Source organism: Achroia grisella, unplaced genomic scaffold, assembly GCF_030625045.1.
Source record: "Achroia grisella isolate CSIRO2021 unplaced genomic scaffold, CSIRO_AGI_Agris_v1 utg558, whole genome shotgun sequence".
Taxonomy (NCBI): domain Eukaryota; kingdom Metazoa; phylum Arthropoda; class Insecta; order Lepidoptera; family Pyralidae; genus Achroia; species Achroia grisella.
In genome coordinates this window covers 2,211,940-2,223,974 of record NW_026712938.1, presented here as the reverse complement: position 1 = coordinate 2,223,974, position 12,035 = coordinate 2,211,940, and the positions used below count along the sequence as shown (strand labels likewise).

The following is a 12,035-nucleotide window of genomic DNA, read 5'->3' as shown; positions in this document are numbered from 1 at the left end:
AATTAAACTTTGATGTAAAAAAAATATTTAGTATAAATAATAAGCAAGGAAAGTTGAAAAACGAAAAAACGATTACATGACTGCTTTCGCAAACTCAAATAGCATGAAACAAAACACGTAGTTGATTTTGGTTTTGTAAAGGTTTTGTACTATTTTTTCGAAACTATATTTCGAAAGTTTCATATGTATAAGCATATATTTATACGACCTTCGTCACATGCTCTGTATACACATGGGAAGCCGAATTAGATCGCTAATTCATGTATATGTTACCGTCAAAACTTATAATGTTACTTCTTTCTTCAGTTGTACGAACATTGTATCAGTTAACATGAATATTGGATATTAAATATATTTTACTAATATTATATACATCAGCGGAAACACCTATTATCAATATGAACCCAACCCGTATATCTGTTTACTAGGTGCTACTTTTATTTACGAAGTGGCCTGGCCTTTGGTGTTTGTGAAGTTTTTGAAAAGAAGAAGGAAAAAAATCTCAATAATCCCCAGATTTTGAAGGAAAATAAAGATTATATTTTTAGATTTTTGAAGAGAGTGGATATGACTGTTTAGAAGGTTGTGATAATACGAAAGTGAGAAATGAAAACTTAAAGCACAGTCTTGTAAAATATGTATTCACCGGGAAAATGAACCTCAAATGCTACAAAGATATAAAAATATAAATTTTTATACATGTGTACATTCCGTATATAAACATGTATACACTATATAGTACATACAATTTATGAAAATATGTATTTATATATTTATATTCTATGCTTATATTATATAGTTCATATTTACAGATTGATTTAGATATGATTATTAAACTGGTCACAATACAAGATTTAATAAATAATTACTAGCCACTTAATATTGAACGTTTGACTGTCATTTTATCGACGATATTTAATATATTTATATATGTTTATGTAGAATGTTCAAAATTAAAACTCTAGTATTAAATGGGTTCTTTTAATTTTAATTTCACTAGACGTTCTTTTACGTTATTATTCTTCACTTTCTAAAGTATCAAGGTCTTCAAAAAACTCCAAGACAAGTCGCATAACATAAACAACATGTCATGTAGATATAATATATCTGGTAAGGTACACTCTTTTAGAACAACTTGCGGTGAATAATGAAACTATTTTATTATATGACCTCACAATATTTAGTTCAATGTAGTATATTACAGAGGCAGACCAAAAGATGGGAAGATGACATTAGGAAGGTAGCAGGGAAAGTGGACTCAGAGTGGGACCAAGTATTTCCATAGGGACCGAACCCTATGGAAATACTTGGAGGAGGCCTATGTCACATGACAGACTTCTGACATTCAGATGTGGGAAAAAAAATTACTAAATTATAGACTAACAGTGGTCCTGTTAGTCTATAATTTAGTAATTTTTTTTTCAGTTACTGCTGTGAATTTGTAATGTTAACAGTAAATAAAGGCTTTTATTATTATTTTTTATTATTATTAGTATATTACAGCTGTCTGTTTGATCCTCTATTTATTGAACTGTGAAATCATCTTGATATATTCAAAAACAAAGTAACGTCTTGAACTGCCACATTCACAATATACTGCTTTATTGATGATTAATTTTGCTATCTCTCGCTACATACGTACTCGTATACAACTTTATACCCGTGTTTATGAAATTCATAATCAAAGTAACAGCTTTGATCAATTCAGTCACACAATGCGGCTTGATTCTAACAAAGGCTTTATTTAGACTACAGTAAAGGAAATATCGTAGGTGGATATTGTATTTTATATACAAAATATAATATTTAATACATTTCTCTTCATGCCATAGTTATAGTCTTTACACAATATTACATTATCTAAAAATTTAAGTACTCCATATACTAAAAATAAAATATTAATGTTTAATATTACATTGGATATATGGAAAACAGGAATATTTTTATTTAAATGTATATTATTAATTTATATTTATTAATCAAAATAAACATGGTACAAAGGCGGAATTAATGCTAGGTCATAGAAATTTTAAGATATACGAATATAATAATAGTATAAAAGATTCTTAACTAAAAAGTATTATTCCTATACAAAGCAAATACTCCTTAAGTAGCTTCATCTCTTTTTAATTATATAGACATACTAAGCAGTTTAAAATAAGTAAAGTTAAATAAATCCAACAAAATTAAAAACAATGTGCGTCATTATCAAACTCTCGACCACAGGCAAGTAGACCACAGGTTTGAAATAGTGACAATAACCGCTAAATAATTCAATTAAATACATATAGTGAATATTTTTCTGTTACTATCAAATTTATGCTTACGTAATGCATGATACCTACATACGTATTTATAAGGTAAAATTTGTTGTGTTTCACATAACTGAAGTAGTTTGATTGCAGATTAATTCGGTGAATATGGCGCCAGTTTCAATTAAACAGTTATTTCTGTGTCTTGTGAATCGCAGGCGCATTGACCGACCACCGAGCAAGTAACGTCTGTAAAATTAGCTGCAGATTCGCGAGTATGCACTAGTGCAGTCATGACCGCAATAAAGTTATTTCTAGTGTTATAATCGGCTTCATGTTATGCTACAGATATTGGACAGATGCAGAAATAAATGAAATTAAAAGCAAAAATACTTTGTTACCAACTGCTTGTATCAGTTTCTGCATGGACAGTAAACCTATTATCACATAACTGTAAGAATATGTATAGGTATTAGGTATTCTTGTTTGTTTAAATTATTGAAAACTTTTTTTATCCCAAATTAAACAAAGAAACAGATTAGTATAATATTAAATCTTCCTTACCTCTTTGTTCATTTATTCCCGTTGATATTTAATGTCCTAAGAAACTCAAACACTGTGATGAAACAGCATCATAATTATCGTAACATTGTGATGATAAAATACAAAGCAAAAATAAGAGCAACGGTACCCAACCCTTTTTAAAAAGCAAAGTTGTACATTAAAATTTCTAAAAGTTACGTCCGCAGTGATCGGTTATTGTTGTGACAGTTAATTATCTAATTAGAGTTGGTAGACGCCATTACTGCTTGTTAAAACTCTTACAACGGTTTTATTCTTCTTTATGTTTTTAAAAGAAATACTTTTTATGTAATATAATTTTTTAGTATTATATTTACCGTTAAATATTAAATCATCTGTGTTAATCCTCTAAAAGTTAATCGTCTGTTAAAGTATGTTCTTAATGGAATCACTTATAAGTTATAACTATGATAATTTCTAACAATAATATAATATTGTAATTAGTATTCAGTTACCTAGTGTAATAAAATTTTCAGTATTTATCTTTAAACCCTGAAATCCAGAAAAAAATAATATTATTTTCCAATAGTGTTACTGAGTTATAGTGGAAAACATCAAAAATCCTTCACAAGTAAACTTCGCTATGCAATCTTATTTTATAGTAATAATCAATCTAAACCGTACAATTCCTGATAAGAATTTATAACACAGGAAATATAGACTAGGCATACTTCTTGCGATTTTAATTCTCTATTGATATTGAGACAATTAAATAGAGACCGTATAGAAATAAAAACTCACTTTTAAATATATGTTCCGAACTGTTGCTGTGTGTGTACAACTAAGCAGTCACGAATAAGCAGCATATTTTGTTTTAATACATATTATTAAAATAAAATATGACTGCTATAGTATTGTACCTACATACCTTTTATTGTATAAAAACACGTAAAATAGAGAGGTCTTTATCAATGATTTGACGTCTTATAGAAATTAAGTAAACACAATAAGAAAAGTAACGAAAATAAATGTTTCCGCGCGGGAAAATCCGAGAAAAATAACATAGTAAATCACAAAGCTATACTACCAGAATAAGCGTAATAATCTAAATAAGATTTGATACACCGTGTTCTTGATGTTGTAAACAAACTCCAGTAATTTAGAACGGTTTCGTATAAATTGTTCGAACTAGTTGTTCAACTTGACTTCGCCTGTCTATGGCGTGTATATATAAACTTCTGTGGTAATTTTGGAAAATCCTTTCTTTCTGGAAGACTAATTATGTTTATGAAGGAAAATATTTGCAAGGTCATGAAATAAAAACTGGTTAGATAATGTTATTTAATCAGTCGGCCAGAATGCGTCTTTTTTTAATTATTACTTCACCTATGTGAAGTTATAGATGCCGCATTCATCACCAATATTGCTGCAATATGCTGTACTGTATTATATGTTGGACTCCGTTTTCGCTTTTGGCCTCAATATTTTATGCTTTGACTATACCACAAATAAGATAACATTACCTATACCAAATGAAACCCAATTTTTAATGTATCGAATATATTAGTTTACGAAATTCAAAACCATTAATTAATGAAATCATTTTTTGACATTTTCTTTACAAAAATAACCTTTGTATTTACAAATGAATTACAAGAAGTTGTAATATTTTTGTGATTGGAAAACTTGGGAGCGGGCGGCGATTGATTCTTGCCGCACCGGGGCCAGTACTCAATCTTATCAAAGAAGCCGTTGCTTCCTCATTCACCCGTTAAGTGCAAAGTCAATAATTATATTTTGTTTTTATAAGATATTTTTTACTAAAGTATCTAGTTTCATAAAATTTTTCTCGAGATTTTGAAAAATATGGAAATGAATAACACGCCAATAATGTATGTATGGATATCTACATGAATACTTTTTCATAAAATATTTACAAGTTTATATGTAGTAAAGTTAAAAAAAATTGTACCATACCTGGTACAAATTTTCAATTCAATTTTAAATTTTCCTATAATTTTCCTATATATATGTATACTAATATGTCTAACTAGCTGTGGCTGAAATTTATAGTTATTATAAAGTTTCATTAAAAACCAGTCAGTTGTTTTTGCGTGAAAGTGTAACAAACTCCATCATTCACACTCACAAATTTCCGCGTTTATAATATTAGTTAAGGTCATTTACGATATTTTTTTAATCTTAGATGTAAGATCTCACAAATCTTGTTACACATTAGCATGTCAGTAATAATTAGAATTATATGTCAACAGAAATTATTAATAGATAAGAAGTAATATTTTATATAAGCTAGGAAATGATTGTGACTCTAAAATAAAATATTTTTAGTAACCAAAATACGAGTATGTATGTCAAAAAAACTTAATACACCATGTGAATTTCTATTTTTAGAAACTTGTGTGAAGTGAAATGAAAAGACTCGCGTGCTGAGAAGCGTCTTTGACGACTTTTAAGAAAATTGTTGGTGGAAACCTTATACAAGAAGGCAACACATCTTTACCCTGAAACTAGAAATTCAAGCAAATATAACAGCATTATGTCGACTTTAAATTTATGAGCGCTAATCTTAATTTGTGGTAATCGTAAGTTTACTGCACCATAGCGCTCATAGGTATAGGCTCTTACATGTTGGTTATTTTAAAATAAAATATATAAATAATTATAAAAATAATATATTTTATTTATTTCTTTAAATCGTGCTACTAATGGACCAAATTAAGATTACTTTATACACTAATATACACATGAAATAATAATTACAATATGATTTAATGCTGGAAATTTAATATTATAATAATATTGGGCTATATTATATATATCTTAAAGACTACCTAAATATAAATAGTAAATAATAACCCAATTCTAAAATGTACAATAGATTTAAATAAATTAGGTATAAACTTTCAATTCAATTTATTTCAGGTTCTAATAGCAATTCTATACCCAAAATTATTTTTATATACAGCTACTTTTTATATAACTATGGGGTCTTCAAGTAAAGTTGTTGCTAGAATATTGACATCAATGTAATTAAGTTTGAGTTTCATTTCGTGCTCTTTTAACGAAGCATGAACCAGTCCTCCCAAGTAGGTAGGTAAAGAGCACTAAAAGGAAAATGCCATTTCGTGGTCAGCCAGAAAACGGAAATGGAATGAAATCAAAGCAACCAGACAACATAATTTTATACTTACTTGTGGCCATCCAGTGAAAGAATTTAAACCATAGTGCATTTAAATTTTATGTTTGAAATTAATAACTTAATAAAGATCTGTATGTATTTCAAATGCATGGGAGTCGTACATATCTTTTTATTAATTTTATGTATTTTTTCAAAATTGTTACAGAAATTAATATTGGCTTTCTGCACTCCTTCTTTTATATAAACTTTAATTGTGCCAATTTTATACTCTTTATGCATTAAAGATATACAAAGTTTTAAATATAATATAATGATGATAACCACAATACTCATTTCTTTAGTGCGTTTAAACAAAATCTATATAATCAGCTAAATATACTAGCTTACCTCTTTTGTTGAAGTAGCTATTCAATTTGGTAAAGGAAATTTTCAGTATCGAGTCTAAATCGTATCTTACGTATCTATTGAAAATTTAAATCTTGGCTTACCAGAACAGGAATTTAAAAGGTTTAGTAGAGATCTAAGGCAGATTAAAATGCTGATAAATTGTGTCGAATATTTTGGAATTTTTATGTCTTCCTATACGTATTTGTGATAATAATGATATTGTGATATAATTTGTACCACGCACATGTGGCCTTATGCGATTGCCCCTGGGTATCGAGGTAACTAACCATAGCGTTACTAACGAAATATTGCGCGCCTATGTATAACAAAGTTAAGTTCTGTGGAAAAATATATCGTGTAACACATTCTACACTTATTTACTTTTATAGCTATATACAAATTATATATTTATTTAAAAACATTTAAGTCATTTCTCGTAAAATTATAACAATAATAAATGTGTATGAAAATATATTCAGATTGAGGAATTTTGGAAAAAAAGACGTACTATAATATATATACTATAATATAAAAAATGGATTTTTATATAAAACAATTATGTATACATCAAAATATAATAAGATAGTAATTTCTCTTTAAATAAAAATACTGTATTTAAGCTGGATGTTTGAACACAATGTTATCCGGAAATTCTAAATCGTAAATTATTTCTGTTGTAAATCATAAAGGCGTTTATAGAGTTTCAGATAAAATGTAAAATATGACTAGGTACGATTTTTATTTTACAAATATTATTATTCCAACATCTGTTATTAATCCACGGACTGTCAGCTTGAATTTTTCGTGTTTTTATGTCATAGTCCAGATCTTCTGAACTGGAGTGGCGTGTACTAATTAAAAATAATATTAGAGAGAATTATATATTAAACACGTAAACAATAATTAGACAATAAAATAAATAAGTACCTCGAATATGTTTGAGTACAATGGTAGCCCATCACACTTTGGACGAATACTTACTGCTTGTGGGGACTGCTCTGTTTAATATATGTTGCTGATGGGGTTATTTTAGTTTAGTGACATTAATTTAATAGCACAGTAATACTCCTGTAGTCACGTGGTATGTGCAATCTTAAATTCAAAATTCAAATTCAAAAATCATTTATTCATGTAGGACATTTTAGCCGCTTATGAACGTCAAATTTTTACATTATAATTTTATTTTTTTCCCTACCGTCCAGTTCGGTATATAGATCCAATTGAGAAGAACTGGCAAGAAACTCAATTGAATTACTTTTTTTTTTTTAAAGCCAGTTTATTTACAATGTATATTTATATAGGTGTCTATGTCTATCATTAAATGAAAATTCAGTGCATGAACAACTATTGCCATGCACACTCGTCATTCAAGTCATCGTTTAGTGAGTAATAGGCTTTGCTCAGTAAATATGATTTAACAGATGTTTTGAATTTATTTAAGGGTAATTCCAACATATCCTTTGGTATCTTATTGTAAATTTTTATACCTATTCCCATAAAAGACCTATTAACTTTTTCTAAACGATACTTGGGGACAGCAAGTTTGTCTTTAAATCTTGTATTAATATTATGAATATTGCTGTTTTTTGGAAATAAGTCAAGATTTTTATGAACATATAGGATATTTGAATATATAAATTGAGAAGCAACGGTGAGAATATTTGCCTCTTTGATTTTCTTTCTTAATGAGTCACGACTCTTCATACAGTAGATCGCTCGAACGGCACGTTTTTGTAATATGAATATATTTTTAATATCTGCCGCTTTTCCCCATAGTAATATTCCATAAGAGAGTAAACTATGAAAATAACTAAAATAGACTAATCTAGCAGTATCAGTATCAGTGTACTGTCTAACCTTACGCACGGCAAAAGCTGCTGATCTTTTCGTTTCGCTGCAAGGCTTTGAATTTGTGCACCCCATTGTGTTTTATTATCTAGTGTGATTCCTAGAAAGACAGTAGATTCTATAAATTCGAGAGATTCGTCATTTAATTTAATATTGCAATTAGTATTAAAACTTTTAGACAGAGAGAAATTAACACATTTTGTTTTTTTAGCGTTTAACATAAGATTGTTAGTTGTAAACTAGTGCAGGAGACGCCGCAAAGCACTATTTACATCGTCATAATTATTAGTCATTCTATTAACTTTAAAAATCAATGAAGTATCGTCTGCAAATAATACTATGCCACGCTTTATTAAGAGCAGAGTTTCTTACCAATTCATTACATTACATTAGTTTTGCAGTCTCCGGCCGCGCTTCTACAACTCTTTCCAGTAATTGATAACTGAGCGGCTAAAAATTAACAATTTATTCCACAAATATGTCTCGTCAGTTATTCTAGCGCCTCTGATATTTAATACGGGTATTGAATATCAAGGGCGAGGCGCTGGACGAGGGCAGACGAACTGTATCTATAACTTATAAAAAAAATACAGATATACTATGAAGTACCTACCTGTTGTACATTGTCTCTCTCGCTGTTCAATTTGCTAGTAGGATGTTATTTCTAGTTTTCATTTCTTTGGACTACTATACTTATTATGCACTATGGTACCCTTTACACTTTACTTCTGAGGCTTTTCAGGCGATGAAATGAAATAGCACCGTCTATTATATATTTTGGATTATTTCTAAAATAATAAACAGTTTTCCTAAGTCTTCTATCACATCAATGGCTATAGACGTATTTGTATATAGATTTAACAGTTCTAAGAATGAAAATTTAGAATTAGAGCAGACAATTAGATAAAGAACAGACCTAAAGTGTATATAAGGTTTCCGCTTGGCCTCTGTCCAAATAGTTGTAAGTTACTACAGATACTGAAGGACATCAAAACTCTACTATAACAATGTTCTTATATACTAGTATTATTTTTATTGTTATATATATATTATTATTATTTGTTAGCCGCAGCTGCCCTTTGCAGCTTCAACGGATGATAGGGGCGAGTGCAGAGGGTACTCCAAACTCGCGGAAGGACTTATGGAGCGGCTGAAGGTCAACTCCCGCCTAACGGATACTACTTTAGACTGAGGGCACCGCTAGGGGTTCCAACCTCGGCTCGCGCCGTTGTAATTTCGATCCCCGATTGAATTGGAGGGGTGATCGATCGGAGAGGTGGACGGGGGATCGATCGGAGGGGTCAGTGGCTATTATATTATTATAAAGTGTTCTGTGTATGGCGAACTGCCCCAAATAAAAATCCAATTCATATTTATCTTCTAGCTACCAACCTCTGGTATACATTAATTGTGGCGTAATTCGTGGATCTGTACGTATATACTATACATATAAACTATCGATATGGAAGAAATTATCAAAAAGATAGTGAAAACCGTACTAAAATTAGCTACTTGATTTAAAAGAAATGTGCGGAAAACTCACAAACAACAAAAACAACGACTTTGTTTTATGTATTATATATATGAAATGGATTGTTTTCAAAAATTAATTATCGAGTTGACCAGGATTTTTTAAATGGGTATATTTATATAAAATTTGTTTTATACCTAATTTTGCTCAATCGATAATGGCGCGATCCAAAATAAGATTATTATTCAATAATAGATTTTTATTATTTACGTTTTGAATTAATACAGGAAGTATTAATTAAAAGATCAGACATAGAGCTAGCCTAGCCTAGTAGCATTCCTTTTTTCCATTTTGCATTTAAAAATTTTTTCCGATACCATTTCATAACTGCATTGTGTGTACGCTATTGTATGAAACTGAAAGTTGAGTTTTTATTCTAAAAATTGGCAAAGGCATTACATATTTACTAAAATATATATCGTAAAATATTTCAATATCACAGCAAATTGTAGGGCAAATTATTATTTTCATAAAGCAATTGTTCGATATTTGTGAAATCGCAACACTTGTATAAAATAATGTATAAAATGTATAAAACTTCGTTGTGGGAATGATATCCAAGGTATATGAATCCCTCATGTGTTGCTAATAGGGAAAACTTTTTACATATTACGGGTAAACGGTTAACCACTTTAAAACAAGAAAAGTCATTTGTGCTACTTTACTTTGTAGAAAAAATAGCAGACGAAAGAATAATGAAACAAATAAAAGATCCGAAAGTTGAAAAACCTTAAATTGTCCCATCATGCGCGGACAGGTCATGTACGCATGTGCGTGTATGCATAAGACAAGTTGTGAAATTGGATGAAACAAAAGTTGTAAGAATTTATAAAGAAGCTTAAAGGGTGTCTCATTTCATGACAGGTAGGAAGACTTAAACTAGTTAGCTGCCTCACGCCATATAGATGTATTATAGATATATCTATCGCAGAATTTGTTTATATGTTTAATATTACCTACGACCGATAGTTGTGATTATTTCATGACAATCAAAATGATTGATGTTTATGTGTCTGTTACGCGAAATCTTGTTATATGTAAAGATGATTATTATTATTACTTTTTTTCTAGCACATTATAATAACCACATTTAAATATAAATGTGCTGTATCCGGGTGCGTAAATTACGCGGTAATTTGAATGTGGTGTCCGTTTTATTTTTGATTCTTCTATGAATAGTTCTTATGCTATTATATAAATGCATCAATAATATACATAGTTGATGTTTAGGATAGAGGCAGTAAGAGCAAGTGTTAAACAAACATGGTTATTATAAGAGATTTCATTGGATTTGATTTGATTGGATAATCATTTAATTAGTGTCATAATATTTTTTGTGAGTGTGTTGTCAAAGTACCTATAATACCTTCAGCTACTGCCCATCCTAAAATCCAATTAAAATATAAGGTGCACATCATCGTATAAGGTCATCAAAGGAACCAAGTTTTGAGCAGTTTATATATTTTATCTATAAAACCACTTTAGTTACTCGTAACACAAAAACATAAGCATACTACCTACATCTAAGGCTTTAAAAAAGCTCCAGCACATGTCAATATCTAAAACAGTCTTCTCACCTTGAAAAATTATTTCATTTATATTATAGTACTTAATTTTTGTTTTAATGATTGTTCGTACAATAATGGTGAGGCTAGACAATTTTATATCGCGGGCTTACATTGAGGTTCTATTGCAAGTTGTAATTATAAATTTATCTACTTATTATTTATTATTCATATAACATACTACTTTAGATGAGCAACATGTACGTGCCTGTAGGTATACTACTTTTTATGTATATGTATAAGTGTACATATACATAAAAAGTAACGTATGTACATGTAAAAATCATATTAAGATATGTATAAAATAAAGACTTACTGCTGCGAATAAAATACGAATGAACCTTACGATGACCATTCATCACATTGAATTTAACTTTGTAATATGAGTACTTATTTTGTTTCTTTGATATGAAATGTGTCTCTTATTGCAGCTTTGATGTATGATGTATGAGAGCTTAGAGTTTTTGAACAACTAAAGAAACTTACACAAGAGTAGGACAAGTGGGTTGTAAAGTAAGTTGCTTTTTAATTTAAAGTCCGATCATTGTAACTCTTCGGGTATAATTTAGAAGTAGCTATACAGTACCTACGCTTCAAATAATGAATGAGTTGATATATAGATATTTAATTTCTATAGTAGAGTAACAAGTAATGAAATAAAATCAAATTATACTAAAGTTCTGCTCTCAAAATATACCATATATTGTCCTAGGTCAAAACAATAAAAAGGCTTCATTTTTAGAAGTAAAGATTTTTGTACTTAGCGAGCG

The 12,035-nt window shown here is 29.4% G+C and overlaps 1 protein-coding gene across 3 annotated transcripts in view; it reads left to right on the top strand.

Annotated features, from left to right (window-relative positions):
• Positions 1 to 12,035, top strand: part of LOC131848399 (potassium voltage-gated channel subfamily H member 8-like) — a 78,626-nt gene that overhangs the window by 46,390 nt on the left and 20,201 nt on the right. The gene's annotated exons all lie outside the window — the stretch shown is intronic.